General features: G+C 49.9%; 1 protein-coding gene across 6 annotated transcripts in view; it reads left to right on the plus strand.

Moving 5' to 3' along the window:
* The first annotated feature begins 313 nt into the window (after nt 1-313).
* The window catches only part of Cacna1a (calcium voltage-gated channel subunit alpha1 A), a 293753-nt gene continuing 287821 nt past the window's right edge, over nt 314-6245 (plus strand). For 4 of the 6 annotated variants that reach the window (XM_029480502.1, XM_029480505.1, XM_029480504.1 and 1 more), the window contains exon 1: nt 314-689. The gene's annotated coding sequence lies outside the window, so the exon portion shown is untranslated. The remainder of the gene's footprint in view (nt 690-6245) is intronic. The other 2 variants (XM_029480503.1, XM_029480507.1) reach the window with 1 other exon arrangement.

Genomic DNA, 6245 nt, shown 5'->3' on the forward strand with positions numbered 1-6245 from the left:
TTGCTTTCTGTTTTTGAGGTCCTCTGTGGTAATATCGCTGTGAGGTCAAGGAGCGGAAGCCTGTTTTCCAAGGCATAGATTAGCAGCTGCACCCTAAATATTGTTTCTCTAAGAGCATGAATAATTTAAGTCACCATTGGTAAAGGGGACGTAGCTGAATTCTGAGCAGCCTCCTGCCTTCCTGCAGCCTCGCCAGGAACAGGTGGAACAGAACGGTTCCGTAAGCACCACCCCTGCGCTGCTTCTTAGAGCATGCCAGTCCCTCATGCCCTCCCTTCCTTAGAGTTCTGCTTGGCACCGAGAAGTCACTGCGCCGAGTTAAGGGACACAGAAAAATCAAGAAAAAACTCCTGATTCCCTGCAAGGAGCAATGGGGGAGGCTTGCTCTCAGCTCCTGGTTGGATGGTGCGAGATACTTGGCTGCGGATGATCAGAGAGCTTGGTCAGTCCGACCTTCCCCCAGCTTCAGTGGAGCTCGCCTCTTTCGCGCCACAGCTGGAGCTGCTGCCCTGTTCTGTCCGCACTGGCTTCGGTGCGCAGCTCTTGGCGCCCCACGCAGCGTTTTTATGCACGTTTTTATTCTGGTCCATGGATCTGTGTACCACTCACTGCTTGCAAGCCTGGATGCTGAGGAGGGACCCTCAGGACTCCAGGAGGACTGGCTGTAACATCTACTAGATCCGATGCAGGTGAGCAGAGCTCCGCAGAGTTGGGTGCCTGGGGTAGGGCATGACGTTCGGTTAGGAGTTCGGTTTTCCTTTTTGTTGCAATAGATCTCCACCTCTCTCTGTGAATAATTTTTCTTTTGAATTGCTTTCAAATTTTACTTGATTCTTTGAAACAAACAAACAAACAAACAAACCCCTAACATGTCTTTCTTTGGAGAGTCTCTCTTAAAGTGTATGTAAGTGGATAGACTTATTTCTCTCTTCAAAGTAGGGTTTTTTTGGGGGGGGGGGCGGAGGTGTGGTCAGGACCTTGCACATATGAGGAAAGTGCTTTGTCATTCAACCACATCTCCAGCCCTCAAATTCCCTTTCTTCTAACTACCCTCAGCTCTGGGTCTGCAGCCTCTGGTGACCAATGTCTTTGCCACCTGCTGGGACACGTGACTGGGCTGTGAGAGTTACTCTTAGTCTAAGCCCAGCAGGCAGACAGTCTTTCTCAGCCCAGTCACTCACAGGGCGTCCCTGGGTTGCTGAGAGTCCCTGGCCCAGGTTCCACCCTCTCTGTAGCCACCTGGCCTGTGTGCCCTGGCAGAGCCTAGAAAGAATGGGTTTAGATTTCTCTCTCTCTCTCTCTCCTCTGTTTTTGTCTTTATCTTTCCCCTTTCTTGCTCTTTTCCATCCCTGACTCCCCTCTCTCCTTTTTTTCTTTTTATCTGTTAATTTTCTCTTCTTTGAGTCTCTCTCCCTGCTGAAAGCCTCATGTACACCTCTGAAGGACCCTGGGCCAACCCAGGTGGGACTGGGATGCACAGATACCCAGCAATCTCCTGTCTTTGTTGCAGGGGGGAGGAACGGGGATGTTCCTGAGACCTGCTCCAAGAAGAAGCCAAACCAAAATGTAACTAGAGCACAGCAGCTTGGGGTAGCAGAAAGAGCTGACAAAACCTTCCTGCACGTCCTGCTCCCATCTCAAGGCCAAAGGCATGTCTGAATAACCCCCACCAGCAGCCCCATCTGGCTCAGAGCTGATGGCTTCACATGGCCTCCTTATGTCCCAGGCACAGAATTTCTAGGGTGACCTCAGGTCACTTGCAGATACTTCAGGTGTGCTTAGCTGCTACAAGCCACTTCCCATTATATGGCCTCAAGCCCCTCCCCTCTCCAATACCCTGCTCCCTGGCTTCAGGGAGACACGCTCCACCCCCCAGCAAGAAGACACACCCCTCCCAGACACCATGTTATCTCTGCTGGTGTCCTACTTCCCCCTAAGATGCATAAAGATGTCATCCTGTGCAAGTGCCACCTTTCCTCCATGCAAGATAGTTTAATTCAATGTCACTTTCTCCCAAAGAGCCCATAATGAGCAGCCCTCGGGGTCGGGAGGGAGAGAGTGAATTTGACCTTGAAAGAAACGATGGGGCAGTGGACACCAATGTAGAGTCCTCTGAGCCCTTGGCCACTTTGGGATCTAGCATATGGTTTACTATTTTATTATTTATTATCATATTTTTTTCTCTGAGACAGGGTTTCCGTGTAGCCTAGGCTGGTCTGGAACTTCAACCTCCTGAATGGTAGCATATTAACTCATGCTACCATTCCTGGCTACTTTTTAAAAATTGTTAGCCTACAGGCTCTGAGGCCCCTTAGGAAGGCTCTATTCTGGGAGCTTTCAATCCAGGCTGTCTTCACAGCATGAGACAGCTTAGAGCTGCTGGGCCAACTCACTCTGACCCCTCTGGCAAGGCCAAGCTCATCTTGAAAGAAGAAAGGGCTGATTTAGCCAGTGGGTGGAGCCACCCTCCTGAGTCCCCACACACTGCCCTGGAAAGTCAGACCTTGGACAGCTGCCCTTTTCTCTGGGATTCTTGGATCCTGCCAGCCCAGAATGAGAATGGTCCCCAGATTGCTAAGATCCTAAGTGTCTCACTGGACAGTCGACCTTGGAGGCCTCACAGTCATGGGTGAGATGGACCATCCACCTACGCTTCAGGGTCCTTTGCTGAGGATGGCAGCTGGGAGGCTGGGAGGCTTGAGATGTGTTATCCAACTCCAAAGTACAGGCTGCTTTCAAATCTACTGTAGGAGGACCTGTGGCTTGCTTCCCCTCCCTCCCCACCTCCCGCTCTCCCTCCCTCCTACCCTCCCTTTGTCTATGTGGTGTATGAGTGTGTGCATGTAGCTGTTGATGTGTGTAAATGTATGAAGGTGCGTGTGCCCATGTATGTGGAGGTCAGGGTCTTCCTCAATTACTCTCTACTTTATTTCTGGAGCTTACAGAGTTTGCCAGGCTGGCTGGCCCTTGAGTTCGAGGGATACAGGTGTCTCTGTCATCCCTGGCTGAGATCACTGCTGTGTGCCACTACGCATATTTTGACTAGATCCTGAGGGATCAGAGGCGGTTCCTCGTGCCAGCAAAGTAAGCATTTTACCAGTTGATCCGGTTCCAGTGCACTTCCTCCTTCCTTCCTTCCTTGGAGCTACTAGATCTGGCTTGATTTCTTCTTAAAACTGGTTACAGTACTTGAATACCCATGAGGTGGTATGGCCATCACCCTCCGTAGTCTTGGCAATCTCCCATCACTCCAGATAAGAAGCACAGCCCCTTGGGTCACTTCCCTCCCCTACCCAGAGCAGCAGCTATTGTCTGCCATTGGTCCAGGAGGTCATGTGCCTTCTGTTTCCTGCATGGAATCCCCACCTTTGTGCCTGGCTCCTCGGATTTCTGCTCTATTTCTCCTTAAGTGCATCCAACAACTGGATTAATTACACATACAAACAGGGCTTGTGATGGGTAGAGCTAGTTTTCAACTTACGATCTAGAATCACCTGGGAAGAGTCCCAGTGAAGGATTATCCTGATCTGGTTGGCCTGTAAGCATGTTGGTGGGGGGTCTTGATTACATTCATTAATGTAGGAAAACCCAGCCCACGGTGGGTGGCATTATTCCCTAAGTAGGGGGTCCTGGACTGTATATGTTTAGAGAGGGTGCTGAGCAGGAATGGGCAATTACTCTCTCTGGACTGTGGGTGTGACTGGCTGCTTCAAGCTTCTGCCTTGATTTCCCTGCTGTGCTGAACTGATCCTAAACTGTAAGGCAGCAATTAAACCCTTTGTCTTCTAAGTTGCTTTTGTCTTAGCAACAGAAATGAAGCCAGGACAGGCATGGGCGATGCTCTCAGTTACTACCCAGCTTACCCCTCCCTCCTTTTCCCATGATTGTCCCTTGCCCTACATAGACAAGGCTGCACATTAGAAACAGGACCTTGTTCTGACTCCCGCACAGGGGTACATGCCTGCAATCCTCACACTTAGGAGACAGAAGCAGGATGATTAGGAGCTGAAACTGCAAGCCTTAGCTACCAGGCCAGCCTGGTTTACATAGTGGGTTCTGGGCTGCATGGTAAGGCCTTGTCTCAAACCAACCAACCAACCAACCAACAATGCAAAATCGCTGAGTCCAGTCACTGCTGCCCACAAGTACATAGCTATAGGCCCATGCACCGGAGCATGGACATCCTACTGGGTCCCACACCCCAAGAGGAAGCTGACTTTTCTGCTCCCAGCAGCCACTAACTACCAACAGCTCTTCAGCTAGCAGTGGGGCCTCAGGAGCCCCTCTCCCAGTCACCTTGATGTTCAAGGCAGGGCCTTTCATGGGTTGTAGTGTGTGGGCTAGGTTGGCCAGCTGGCTGGCCTCCTGCCTCTGCTTCTCAACTCCCTGGCTACAGCTGCAGTCTCCACACCATCTTTCCTTCCTTCCTTCCTTCCTTCCTTCCTTCCTTCCTTCCTTCCTTCCTTCCTTCCTTCCTTCCTTCCTTCCTCCCTCCCTCCCTCCCTCCCTCCTTTCCTTTCTTCCTTCTTTCCCTTTTTTCTTTCTTCCTTTCTTTCTGCCTCCCTCTTCCCTCTCATCTTTCCTCCACCCCTTGCTTTTTCTTTCTTCTTTTTCTTTCTATCTTCATTTCTTTAAATTTTTTTTTTTAAATGTGGACGAGTGTTCTGCTTGAATCTAAGTCTGTGCACCCCATGAATGCCTGGTGTCAACAGAGGCCAAAAGAGGGTGTTGGATCCCTTGGAACTTGAGTTACAAGTAGCTGTGAGCCATCATGGGTGCTAGAAATTGAACCTGTGCTCTCTACAGCATCTAAGGTTTGATTTTGTTTGCTTCAATTATGTGTACATGTGTGTATTGGGGTGGGGTTGTGCACATGGGTACCGTGCCTGAGGAGGGTATCGGATCCTCTGGAGCTGAAGTAACAGGTGGTAGTGAGCTGTTGGGTGTGAGTGCTGGGACCCAAACTCAGTCCCTTTGCAAAAGCAGGGTGCACTCCTAACCACTGAGCCATCTTCCCAGCCCCCAAGTCTGGCTTTTCCCTAGAGGTCTGAGGATTGAACTCAGGTTCTCATGCTTGCAAAACAAAGTATTTTATTGGCTGAGTCATCTCCCAGCCCTCTTCAAGCTTTCTTCAGGCCCGGACTCAATTTGTTTAAAGTGATCCTAACTTTTGGCAGCTGAGAGAAAAGACAGAGAAAGGGAAGGAGTGGGCTCTAGTAGCCCCTTCAATGGTGCACCCACAGTGACCTGACTTCCTACACCAGACCCCACATTCTCAAGTTTCCACCCCTCTACCCACCAATGATGTCATAGCCTCACAATGCACTTACCCCGAGGCCCATCTCTGCTCACAGCCTCGCTGGGGACCAATCCTGCAACTCATGACCCTTTGGAGATGACTTAGATCCAAACCACAGTGACTGTCAATACATATTTGTTCAAGACTGGGCACTGTGCTATGTGCCCTTCCTCATAGAGCTTGGGAGGCAGAGACAGGCACATAGCTGTGAATTTAAGGCCAGCCTGGTCTACACACTGAGTATCTATCTCAAGATTAATAATATAAAAATATTTGTTCAACAAAGGAGCCACCAGTCACCATGACTACCCTAACAAATTAACATGTGACCAATTAACACTTCAGAGGCACATTGAGATGCCATGCCATTGAGCCGAAGGGGCACGCTGCGTGAACATCTGCTGATGTTAAGCACAGAGGAATCAAATGCTCATGCCCAGCAGAAGGAAGTTCCTCCCCCTGCTGCCCAGAGTGACTGGGACCACTGCCTGGATGCTGGGGAAGACATATTTGACTCTGTAGACAAGGCTGGCCTGCTTCAGCCTAGTGTTGGGCTTATAGATATGAGCCACCATACCTGGCTTTCTGACACATTTATGTATATATAGAGGAGGCTAGACGTCAACCTTGCGTGTCATTTCTGACATCAACTGGTTTCGTGGGACAGTCTATCACTGAAACCAGAGCTTCCCCATTCATCTAGGTTGGCTGGTCAGTGACCCCCAGGAGCCCTCCCACCTCCATCTCACCGGATCTTTGGTGTTGTAAATCTGTGCCACCATGCCCAGCTTTTCTGTGGGTGCAAGAGACTCAGGTTCTCATGGCCGCCTACAGGTCTATCTCCCCAGTCCTCAAAGGCAACTTAAAATTATCTTATCTTATCTTTCTTTTTTTTTTTTTTTTTTTTGGTTTTTTCGAGACAGGGTTTCTCTTTATAGCTCTGGCT

The sequence above is a fragment of the Mus caroli genome, chromosome 8, assembly GCF_900094665.2.
Source record: "Mus caroli chromosome 8, CAROLI_EIJ_v1.1, whole genome shotgun sequence".
Taxonomy (NCBI): Eukaryota; Metazoa; Chordata; class Mammalia; order Rodentia; family Muridae; genus Mus; species Mus caroli.